Below are 12313 nucleotides of genomic sequence, written 5' to 3' on the forward strand. Positions count from 1 at the left end.
TTTGGCCTTGGCGGAGTGGTTTCAGGCTCGGCGGAGTGGTTTTCAGCCTGACGGAGCAGTTTCTGCCCCAACGCAGTGCTTTTAGGCTTGATGGAGTGGTTTTAAGGTCAGACGAATGGTTTTGGCCCTGGCGGAGTGGTTTCAGCCCCGACGCAGTGGTTTCAGGCTTGGCGCAGTGGTTTCAGCACTGGTGGAGTGGTTTTGGCCCTGTCGCAGTTGTTTTGGGCCTGACGCAGTAGTTTCAGCCCCGACGGAGTGGTTTTAGGCTCGGCGGAGTGGTTTCAGCCCCAACACAGTGGATTTGGCCTCGGCGGAGTGGTTTCAGCCCCGATGCAGTGCTTTTAGGCTCGGCGGAGTGGTTTCAGCCCCGATGCAGTGCTTTTAGGCTCGGCGGAGTGGTTTCAGCCCCGACACAGTGCTTTTAGGCTCGGCGGAGTGGTTTTAAGGTCAGACGAGTGGTTTTAGGCTCGGCGCAGTGGTTTCAGGCTCGGCGGAGTGGTTTCAGCCCCGACACAGTGCTTTTCGGCTTCACCGAGGGGTTTCAGCCCCGACACAGTGCTTTTCGGCTTCACGGAGGGGTTTCAGCCCCGACACAGTGCTTTTCGGCTTCACGGAGGGGTTTCAGCCCCGACGCAGTGCTTTTCGGCTTCACGGAGGGGTTTCAGCCCCGACACAGTGCTTTTCGGCTTCACGGAGGGGTTTCAGCCCTGACGCACTGCTTTTAGGCTCGGCAGAGTGGTTTCAGCCCCGGCGGAGTGGTTTTCGCCTCGGTGGAATGGTTTTGGCCCCAACGGAGTTGTTTTAGGCTCGGCGGAGTGCTTTTAGGCTCGACGCAGTGGTTTTGGCCCTGGCGGAGTGGTTTCAGGCCTGACGCAGTGGTTTTAGGCTCGGCGGAGTGGTTTCAGCCCCGACGCAGTGGTTTCAGGCTTGGCACAGTGGTTTCAGCACTGCTGGAGTGGTTTGGGCCCTGACGCACTAGTTTCAGCCCCGGCGGAGTGGTTTTCGGCTTCACGGAGGGGTTTCAGCCCCGACGCAGTGCTTTTCGGCTTCACGGAGGGGTTTCAACTCCGACACAGTGCTTTTCGGCTTCACGGAGGGGTTTCAGCCCCGACACAGTGCTTTTCGGCTTCACGGAGGGGTTTCAGCCCCGACACTGTGCTTTTCGGCTTCACGCAGGGGTTTTAGCCCCGACACAGTGCTTTTCGGCTTCACGCAGGGGTTTCAGCCCCGACACAGTGCTTTTAGGGTCGGCGGAGTGGTTTCAGCCCCGACGCAGTGCTTTTAGGCTCGGCGGAGTGGTTTCAGCCCCGACGCAGTGCTTTTAGGCTCGGCGGAGTGGTTTCAGCCCTGACGCACTGCTTTTAGGCTCGGCAGAGTGGTTTCAGCCCCGGCGGAGTTGTTTTCGCCTCGGTGGAATGGTTTTGGCCCCAACGGTGTTGTTTTAGGCTCGGCAGAGTGGTTTAAAGGCCTGACGCAGTGGTTTTGGCCCTGGCGGAGTGGTTTCAGGCCTGACGCAGTGGTTTCAGGCTCGGCGGAGTGGTTTCAGCCCCGACGCAGTGGTTTCAGCACTGCTGGAGTGGTTTGGGCCCTGACGCACTAGTTTCAGCCCCGGCGGAGTGGTTTTAGGCTTGATGGAGTGGTTTTAAGGTCAGCCGAGTGGTTTTGGCCCCGACGGAGTTGTTTTAGGCTCGGCGGAGTGATTTCAGGCCTGACGCAGTGGTTTCAGGCTCGGCGGAGTGGTTTCAGCCCCGACGCAGTGGTTTTAGGCTTGGCGGAATGGTTTTAGGCTTGGCAGAGTGGTTTCAGCCCCGACACAGTGCTTTTCCGCTTCACGGAGTGGTTTCAGCCCCGGCGGAGTGGTTTCAGCACTGGTGGAGTGGTTTTGGCCCCGACGGAGTTGTTTTAGGCTCGGCGGAGTGCTTTTAGGCCTGACGCAGTGGTTTCAGGTTCGGCAGAGTGGTTTCAGGCCTGACGCAGTGGTTTCAGGCTCGGCGGAGTGGTTTCAGCCCCGACAGAGTGGTTTTAGGCTTGGCAGAATGGTTTTAATGTCGGTGGAGTGGTTTTAGGCTTGGCAGAGTGGTTTCAGCCCTGACGCACTGCTTTTAGGCTCGGCGGAGTGGTTTCAGCCCCGACGCACTGCTTTTAGGCTCGGCGGAGTGGTTTCAGCCCCGGCGGAGTGGTTTTCGCCCCGACGCAGTGGTTTTAGGCTTGGCAGACTGGTTTTGGCCCTGGCACGGTGGTTTCAGCCCCGACGGAGTGGTTTTCGGCCTGATGCAGTGGTTTTAGGTTTGACAGACTGGTTTTGGCCCTGGCACGGTGGTTTCAGCCCCGACGGAGTGGTTTTCGGCCTGATGCAGTGCTTTTAGGTTTGATGGAGTGGTTTCAGCCCTGACCGAGTGGATTTGGCCATGGCGGAGTGGTTTCAGCACCAATGCAGTGCTTTTAGGCTCGGCGGAGTGGTTTCAGCCCCGATGCAGTGCTTTTCGGCTTGTATGAGTGGATTCAACCATGACAGAGTGCTTTTCGGCTTCACGGAGGGATTTCTGCCCCGACGGAGCGGTTTCAGCACTGGTGGAGTGGTTTTGGCCCCGACGGAGTTGTTTTAGGCTCGGCGGAGTGGTTTTAGGCCTGACGCAGTGGTTTTGGCCCTGGCGGTGTGGTTTCAGCCCCGACGGAGTGGTTTTGGCCCTGGCGGAGTGGTTTTAGGCTCGGCGGAGTGGTTTCAGCAACCACGGAGTGGCTTCTGCCCTGACGCAGTGGTTTCAGGCGCGGCGGAGTGGTTTTCAGCCTGACGGAGCAGTTTCTGCCCCGACGCAGTGCTTTTAGGCTTGATGGAGTGGTTTTAAGGTCAGCCGAGTGGTTTTGGCCCCGACGGAGTTGTTTTAGGCTCGGCGGAGTGGTTTTAGGCCTGACGCAGTGGTTTCAGTCTCGGCAGAGTGATTTCAGGCCTGACGCAGTGGTTTCAGGCTCGGCGGAGTGGTTTCAGCCCTGACGCACTGCTTTTAGGCTCGGCGGAGTGGTTTCAGCCCCGGCGGAGTGGTTTTCGCCCCGACGCAGTGGTTTTAGGCTTGGCAGACTGGTTTTGGCCCTGGCACGGTGGTTTCAGCCCCGACGGAGTGGTTTTCGGCCTGATGCAGTGCTTTTAGGTTTGATGGAGTGGTTTCAGCCCTGACCGAGTGGATTTGGCCCTGGCGGAGTGGTTTCAGCCCCAATGCAGTGCTTTTCGGCTCGGCGGAGTGGTTTCAACCCCGACGGAGTGGTTTTCGGCTTCACGGAGGGGTTTCAGCCCCGACGCAGTGCTTTTCGGCTTCACGCAGGGGTTTCAGCCCCGACACAGTGCTTTTCGGCTTCACGCAGGGGTTTCAGCCCCGACACAGTGCTTTTCGGCTTCACGCAGGGGTTTCAGCCCCGACACAGTGCTTTTCGGCTTCACGCAGGGGTTTCAGCCCCGACACAGTGCTTTTCCGCTTCACGGAGCGGTTTCAGCCCCGACGGGGCGGTTTCAGCACTGGTGGAGTGGTTTTGGCCCCGACGGAGTTGTTTTAGGCTCGGCGGAGTGGTTTTAGGCCTGACGCAGTGGTTTTGGCCCTGGCGGTGTGGTTTCAGCCACGGCGGAGTGGTTTTGGCCCTGGCGGAGTGGTTTTAAACTTGGCGGAATGGTTTCAGCAACCACGGAGGGGTTTCAGCCCCGACGGAGTGGTTTTGGCCCTGGCGGAGTGGTTTTAGGCTCGGCGGAGTGGTTTCAGCAACGACGGAGTGGCTTCTGCCCTGACGCAGTGGTTTCAGGCGCCGCGGAGTGGTTTTCAGCCTGACGGAGCAGTTTCTGCCCCGACGCAGTGCTTTTAGGCTTGATGGAGTGGTTTTAAGGTCAGCCGAGTGGTTTTGGCCCCGACGGAGTTGTTTTAGGCTCGGCGGAGTGCTTTTAGGCCTGACGCAGTGCTTTCAGGCTCGGCAGAGTGATTTCAGCCCCGACACAGTGCTTTTCGGCTCGGCGGAGTGGTTTCAGCCCCGATGCAGTGCTTTTAGGCTCGGCGGAGTGGTTTCAGCCCCGATGCAGTGCTTTTCGGCTTCACGGAGGGGTTTCAGCCCCGATGCAGTGCTTTTCGGCTTCACGCAGGGGTTTCAGCCCCGACACAGTGCTTTTCGGCTTCACGGAGGGCTTTCAGCCCCGACACAGTGCTTTTCGGCTTCACGGAGCGGTTTCAGCCCCGACACTGTGCTTTTCGGCTTCACGGAGCGGTTTCAGCCCCGACACAGTGCTTTTAGGCTCGGCGGAGGGGTTTCAGCCCCGACACAGTGCTTTTCGGCTTCGCGGAGGGGTTTCAGCCCCGACAGTGCTTTTCGGCTTCACGCAGGGGTTTCAGCCCCGACACAGTGCTTTTCGGCTTCACGCAGGGGTTTCAGCCCCGACGCAGTGCTTTTCGGCTTCACGGAGGGGTTTCAGCCCCGACACAGTGCTTTTAGGGTCGGCGGAGTGGTTTCAGCCCCCACAGAGTCCTTTTCGGCTTCACGGAGGGGTTTCAGCCCCGACACAGTGCTTTTCGGCTTCACGCAGGGGTTTCAGCCCCGACACAGTGCTTTTCGGCTTCACGGAGGGGTTTCAGCCCCGACGCAGTGCTTTTCGGCTTCACGCAGGGGTTTCAGCCCCGACACAGTGCTTTTCGGCTTCACGGAGGGGTTTCAGCCCCGACACAGTGCTTTTCGGCTTCACGGAGGGGTTTCAGCCCCGACACAGTGCTTTTCGGCTTCACGGAGGGGTTTCAGCCCCGACACAGTGCTTTTCGGCTTGGCGGAGTGGATTCAGCCCCGACACAATGCTTTTCGGCTTGGCGGAGTGGTTTCAGCCCCGACACAGTGCTTTTCGGCTTCACGGAGCGGTTTCAGCCCCGACACAGTGCTTTTCGGCTTCACGCAGGGGTTTCAGCCCCGACACAGTGCTTTTCGGCTTCACGCAGGGGTTTCAGCCCCGACGCAGTGCTTTTCGGCTTCACGGAGGGGTTTCAGCCCCGACGCAGTGCTTTTCGGCTTCACGGAGGGGTTTCAGCCCCGACACAGTGCTTTTCGGCTTCACGGAGGGGTTTCAGCCCCGACGCAGTGCTTTTCGGCTTCGCGGAGGGGTTTCAGCCCCGACGCAGTGCTTTTCGGCTTCACGGAGGGGTTTCAGCCCCGACGCAGTGCTTTTCGGCTTCACGGAGGGGTTTCAGCCCCGACGCAGTGGTTTCAGGCTCGGCGGAGTGGTTTCAGCCCTGACGCACTGCTTTTAGGCTCGGCGGAGGGGTTTCAGCCCCGACGCAGTGGTTTTAGGGTCGGCGGAGGGGTTTCAGCCCCGACGCAGTGCTTTTAGGCTCGGCGGAGGGGTTTCAGCCCCGACGCAGTGCTTTTAGGCTCGGCGGAGGGGTTTCAGCCCCGACGCAGTGCTTTTAGGCTCGGCGGAGGGGTTTCAGCCCCGACGCAGTGCTTTTCGGCTTCACGGAGGGGTTTCAGCCCCGACGCAGTGCTTTTAGGCTCGGCGGAGGGGTTTCAGCCCCGACGCAGTGCTTTTAGGCTCGGCGGAGGGGTTTCAGCCCCGACGCAGTGCTTTTCGGCTTCACGGAGGGGTTTCAGCCCCGACGCAGTGCTTTTCGGCTTCACGGAGGGGTTTCAGCCCCGACGCAGTGCTTTTCGGCTTCACGGAGGGGTTTCAGCCCCGACGCAGTGCTTTTCGGCTTCACGGAGGGGTTTCAGCCCCGACGCAGTGCTTTTCGGCTTCACGGAGGGGTTTCAGCCCCGACGCAGTGGTTTCAGGCTCGGCGGAGTCGTTTCAGCCCCGACGCAGTGGTTTCAGGCTCGGCGGAGTGGTTTCAGCCCCGACGCAGTGGTTTCAGGCTCGGCGGAGGGGTTTCAGCCCCGACGCAGTGCTTTTAGGCTCGGCGGAGGGGTTTCAGCCCCGACGCAGTGCTTTTAGGCTCGGCGGAGGGGTTTCAGCCCCGACGCAGTGCTTTTAGGCTCGGCGGAGGGGTTTCAGCCCCGACGCAATGCTTTTAGGCTCGGCGGAGGGGTTTCAGCCCCGACGCAGTGCTTTTAGGCTTCACGGAGGGGTTTCAGCCCCGACGCAGTGCTTTTCGGCTTCACGGAGGGGTTTCAGCCCCGACGCAGTGCTTTTCGGCTTCACGGAGGGGTTTCAGCCCCGACGCAGTGCTTTTCGGCTTCACGGAGGGGTTTCAGCCCCGACACAGTGCTTTTCGGCTTCACGGAGGGGTTTCAGCCCCGACACAGTGCTTTTCGGCTTCACGGAGGGGTTTCACCCCGACACAGTGCTTTTCGGCTTCACGGAGGGGTTTCAGCCCCGACGGAGCGGTTTCAGCACTGGTGGAGTGGTTTTGGCCCCGACGGAGGGGTTTTAGGCTCGGCGGAGTGGTTTTAGGCCTGACGCAGTGGTTTCGGCCCCGACGGAGTGGTTTCGGCCCCGACGGAGTGGTTTCGGCCCCGACGGAGTGGTTTCGGCCCCGACGGAGTGGTTTCGGCCCCGACGGAGTGGTTTCGGCCCCGACGGAGTGGTTTCGGCCCCGACGGAGTGGTTTCGGCCCCGACGGAGTGGTTTCGGCCCCGACGGAGTGGTTTCGGCCCCGACGGAGTGGTTTCGGCCCCGACGGAGTGGTTTCGGCCCCGACGGAGTGGTTTCGGCCCCGACGGAGTGGTTTCGGCCCCGACGGAGTGGTTTCGGCCCCGACGGAGTGGTTTTCAGCCTGATGGAGCAGTTTCTGCCCCGACGCAGTGCTTTTAGGCTTGATAGAGTGGTTTTAAGGTCAGCCGAGTGGTTTTGGCCCCGACGGAGTTGTTTTAGGCTCGGCGGAGTGCTTTTAGGCCTGACGCAGTGCTTTCAGGCTCAGCAGAGTGATTTCAGGCCTGACGCAGTGGTTTCAGGCTCGGCAGAGTGGTTTCAGCCCCGACGCAGTGGTTTTAGGCTTGGCGGAATGGTTTTAATGTCGGCGCAGTGGTTTTAGGCTTGGCAGAGTGGTTTCAGCCCTGACGCACTGCTTTTAGGCTCGGCGGAGTGGTTTCAGCCCCGGTGGAGTGGTTTTCGCCCCGACGCAGTGGTTTTAGGCTTGGCAGACTGGTTTTGGCCCTGGCACGGTGGTTTCAGCCCCGACGGAGTGGTTTTCGGCCTGATGCAGTGCTTTTAGGTTTGATGGAGTGGTTTCAGCCCTGACCGAGTGGATTTGGCCCTGGTGGAGTGGTTTCAGCCCCGACACAGTGCTTTTCGGCTTCACGGAGGGGTTTCAGCCCCGACGGAGCGGTTTCAGCACTGGTGGAGTGGTTTTGGCCCTGACGGATTTGTTTTAGGCTCGGTGGAGTGGTTCCAGCCCCGACGCTGTGGTTTTCGGCTCGGCAGAGTGGTTTCAGCCCCGACGGAGTGCTTTTAGGCTCTGGCGGAGTGCTTTCAGCCCCGACGGAGTGGTTTTAGGCTCGGCGGAGTGGTTCCAGCCCCGACGCTGTGGTTTTCGGCTCTGGCGGAGTGGTTTCAGCCCCGACGGAGTGGTTTTAGGCTCGGCGGAGTGCTTTCAGCCCCGACGGAGTGGTTTTAGGCTCGGCGGAGTGGTTTTAGGCCTGACGCAGTGGTTTTGGCCCTGGAGGTGTGGTTTCAGCCCCGACGGAGTTGTTTTGGCCCTGGCGGAGTGGTTTTAGGCTCGGCGGAGTGGTTTCAGCAACCACGGAGTGGTTTCAGCCCCGACGGAGTGGTTTCAGCCCCGACGGAGTGGTTTCAGGCTCGGCGCAGTGGTTTCAGGCTCGGCGCAGTGGTTTCAGCAACCACGGAGTGGCTTCTGCCCTGACGCAGTGGTTTCCGGCTCGGCGGAGTGGTTTTCAGCCTGACGGAGCAGTTTCTGCCCCGACACAGTGCTTTTAGGCTTGATGGAGTGGTTTTAAGGTCAGCCGAGTGGTTTTGGCCCCGACGGAGTTGTTTTAGGCTCGGCGGAGTGCTTTTAGGCCTGACGCAGTGCTTTCAGGCTCAGCAGAGTGATTTCAGGCCTGACGCAGTGGTTTCAGGCTCGGCGGAGTGGTTTCAGCCCCGACGCAGTGGTTTTAGGCTTGGCGGAATGGTTTTAATGTCGGCGCAGTGGTTTTAGGCTTGGCAGAGTGGTTTCAGCCCTGACGCACTGCTTTTAGGCTTGGCGGAGTGGTTTCAGCCCCGACGGAGTGGTTTTCGGCCTGATGCAGAGCTTTTAGGTTTGATGGAGTGGTTTCAGCCCTGACCGAGTGGATTTGGCCCTGGTGGAGTGGTTTCAGCCCCGACACAGTGCTTTTCGGCTTCACGGAGGGGTTTCAGCCCGACGGAGCGGTTTCAGCACTGGTGGAGTGGTTTTGGCCCTGACGGAGTTGTTTTAGGCTCGGTGGAGTGGTTCCAGCCCCGACGCTGTGGTTTTCGGCTCGGCAGAGTGGTTTCAGCCCCAACGGAGTGCTTTTAGGCTCTGGCGGAGTGGTTTCAGCCCCGACGGAGTGGTTTTCGGCTCGGCGGAGTGGTTCCAGCCCCGACGGAGTGGTTTTAGGCTCGGCGGAGTGCTTTCAGCCCCGACGGAGTGGTTTTAGGCTCGGCGGAGTGCTTTCAGCCCCGACGGAGTGGTTTTAGGCTCGGCGGAGGGGTTTCAGCCCCGACGCAGTCGTTTTAGGCTCGGTGGAGTGGTTCCAGCCCCGACGGAGTGGTTTTAGGCTCGGCGGAGTGCTTTCAGCCCCGACGCAGTCGTTTTGGCCCTGGCGGAGGGGTTTCAGCCCCGACGCAGTGCTTTTCGGCTCGGCGGAGTGGTTTTAAGGTCAGACGAGTGGTTTTGGCCCTGGCGGAGGGGTTTCAGCCCCGACGCAGTGCTTTTCGGCTTCACGGAGGGGTTTCAGCCCCGACACAGTGCTTTTCGGCTTCACGCAGGGGTTTCAGCCCCGACGGAGCGGTTTCAGCACTGGTGGAGTGGTTTTGGCCCCGACGGAGTTGTTTTAGGCTCGGCGCAGTGGTTTCAGGCCTGACGCAGTGGTTTCAGGCTCGGCGGAGTGGTTTCAGCCCCGACGCAGTGCTTTTAGGCTTGGCGCAGTGGTTTTAATGTCGGCGGAGTGGTTTTAGCCCTCGTGAAACGCTTTCAGCCCCGACGCAGTGGTTTTGGCCCCGGTGGAGTGCTTTTCGGCCTGACGCAGTGGTTTACAGCCTGACGGAGCAGTTTCCGCCCCGGCACAGTGGTTTCAGCCCCGACGCACTGCTTTTGGCCTCGGAGTGGTTTCAACCCCGACAGAGTGCTTTTCGACTTGGCGGAGTGGTTTTAAGGTCAGACGAGTGGTTTTCGGCTTGGCGGAATGGTTTCAGCCCCGACACAGTGCTTTTCGGCTTGGCGGAGTGGTTTCAACCCCGACAGAGTGCTTTTCGGCTTGGCGGAGTGGTTTCAACCCTGACAGAGTGCTTTTCAGCTTCGCCGAATGGTTTCAGCCCCGACAGAGTGCTTTTCAGCTTCACGGAGGGGTTTCAGCCCCGACGGAGTGGTTTTCGCCCCGACGGAGTGGTTTTAGGCTTGGCAGAGGGGTTTCAGCCCTGACGCACTGCTTTTAGGCTCGGCGGAGTGGTTTCAGCCCCGGCGGAGTGGTTTTCGCCCCGACGGAGTGGTTTTTGGCTTGGCAGAGTGGTTTTGGCCCTGGCGGAGTGGTTTCAGCCCCGACGGAGTGGTTTTGGCCCTGGCGGAGTGGTTTCAGCAACCACGGAACAGTTTTGGCCTTGGCGGAGTGGTTTCAGGCTCAGCGGAGTGGTTTTCAGCCTGACGGAGCAGTTTCTGCCCCAACGCAGTGCTTTTAGGCTTGATGGAGTGGTTTTAAGGTCAGACGAATGGTTTTGGCCCTGGCGGAGTGGTTTCAGCCCCGACGCAGTGGTTTCAGGCTTGGCGCAGTGGTTTCAGCACTGGTGGAGTGGTTTTGGCCCTGTCGCAGTTGTTTTGGGCCTGACGCAGTAGTTTCAGCCCCGACGGAGTGGTTTTAGGCTCGGCGGAGTGGTTTCAGCCCCGATGCAGTGCTTTTAGGCTCGGCGGAGTGGTTTCAGCCCCAATGCAGTGGTTTTGGCCCTGGCGGAGTGGTTTCAGCCCCGATGCAGTGCTTTTAGGCTCGGCGGAGTGGTTTTAAGGTCAGACGAGTGGTTTTAGGCTCGGCGGAGTGCTTTCAGGCTCGGCGGAGTGGTTTCAACCCCGACGCAGTGCGTTTCGGCTTCACGGAGGGGTTTCAGCCCCGACACAGTGCTTTTCGGCTTCGCAGAGGGGTTTCAGCCCCGACGGAGCGGTTTCAGCACTGGTGGAGTGGTTTTGGCCCCGACAGAGTTGTTTTAGGCTCGGCGGAGTGGTTTTAGGCCTGATGCAGTGGTTTCAGGCTCGGCGGAGTGGTTTCAGGCCTGACGCAGTGGTTTTGGCCCTGGCGGAGTGGTTTCAGGCCTGACGCAGTGGTTTCAGGCTCGGCGGAGTGGTTTTAAGGGTAGACGAGTGGTTTTAGGCTCGGCGCAGTGGTTTCAACCCCGACGCAGTGCTTTTCAGCTTGGCGGAGTGGTTTCAACCCCAACAGAGTGCTTTTCGGCTTGGCGGAGTGGTTTCAGCCCCGACAGAGTGCTTTTCGGCTTGGCGGAGTGGTTTCAGCCCCGACAGAGTGCTTTTCAGCTTGGCGGAGTGGTTTCAACCCTGACAGAGTGCTTTTCAGCTTCGCCGAATGGTTTCAGCCCCGATAGAGTGCTTTTCAGCTTCATGGAGGGGTTTCAGCCCCGACGGAGTGGTTTTCGCCCCGGCAGAGTGGTTTTAGGCTTGGCAGAGGGGTTTCAGCCCTGACGCACTGCTTTTAGGCTCGGCGGAGTGGTTTCAGCAACCACGGAGTGGTTTTCGCCCCGACGGAGTGGTTTTTGGCTTGGCAGAGTGGTTTTGGCCCTGGCGGAGTGGTTTCAGCCGCGACGGAGTGGTTTTGGCCCTGGCGGAGTGGTTTCAGCCCCGACGGAGTGGTTTTGGCCCTGGCGGAGTGGTTTCAGCAACGACGGAACAGTTTTGGCCTTGGCGGAGTGGTTTCAGGCTCGGCGGAGTGGTTTTCAGCCTGACGGAGCAGTTTCTGCCCCAACGCAGTGCTTTTAGGCTTGATGGAGTGGTTTTAAGGTCAGACGAATGGTTTTGGCCCTGGCGGAGTGGTTTCAGCCCCGACGCAGTGGTTTCAGGCTTGGCGCAGTGGTTTCAGCACTGGTGGAGTGGTTTTGGCCCTGTCGCAGTTGTTTTGGGCCTGACGCAGTAGTTTCAGCCCCGACGGAGTGGTTTCAGGCTCGGCGGAGTGGTTTCAGCCCCGATGCAGTGCTTTTAGGCTCGGCGGAGTGGTTTCAGCCCCAATGCAGTGGTTTTGGCCCTGGCGGAGTGGTTTCAGCCCCGACACAGTGCTTTTAGGCTCGGCGGAGTGGTTTTAAGGTCAGACGAGTGGTTTTAGGCTCGGCGGAGTGCTTTCAGGCTCGGCGGAGTGGTTTCAACCCCGACGCAGTGCTTTTCGGCTTGGCGGAGTGGTTTCAACCCCGACAGAGTGCTTTTCGGCTTCGCAGAGGGGTTTCAGCCCCGATACAGTGCTTTTCGGCTTCACGGAGGGGTTTCAGCCCCGACGGAGCGGTTTCAGCACTGGTGGAGTGGTTTTGGCCCCGACAGAGTTGTTTTAGGCTCGGCGGAGGGGTTTCAGCCCCGACACAGTGCTTTTCGGCTTCGCAGAGGGGTTTCAGCCCCGACACAGTGCTTTTCGGCTTCACGGAGGGGTTTCAGCCCCGACGGAGCGGTTTCAGCACTGGTGGAGTGGTTTTGGCCCCGACAGAGTTGTTTTAGGCTCGGCGGAGTGGTTTTAGGCCTGATGCAGTGGTTTCAGGCTCGGCGGAGTGGTTTCAGGCCTGACGCAGTGGTTTTGGCCCTGGCGGAGTGGTTTCAGGCCTGACGCAGTGGTTTTAAGGGTAGACGAGTGGTTTTAGGCTTGGCGCAGTGGTTTCAACCCCGACGCAGTGCTTTTCAGCTTGGCGGAGTGGTTTCAACCCCAACAGAGTGCTTTTCGGCTTGGCGGAGTGGTTTCAGCCCCGACAGAGTGCTTTTCGGCTTGGCGGAGTGGTTTCAGCCCCGACAGAGTGCTTTTCGGCTTGGCGGAGTGGTTTCAGCCCCGACACAGTGCTTTTCGGCTTCACGGAGGGGTTTCAGCCCCGACACAGTGCTTTTCGGCTTCACGGAGGGGTTTCAGCCCCGACGGAGCGGTTTCAGCACTGGTGGAGTGGTTTTGGCCCCGACGGAGTTGTTTTAGGCTCGGCGCAGTGGTTTCAGGCCTGACGCAG

The sequence above is a fragment of the Struthio camelus genome, chromosome 5 (genome assembly GCF_040807025.1).
Source record: "Struthio camelus isolate bStrCam1 chromosome 5, bStrCam1.hap1, whole genome shotgun sequence".
Lineage (NCBI taxonomy): Eukaryota > Metazoa > Chordata > Aves > Struthioniformes > Struthionidae > Struthio > Struthio camelus.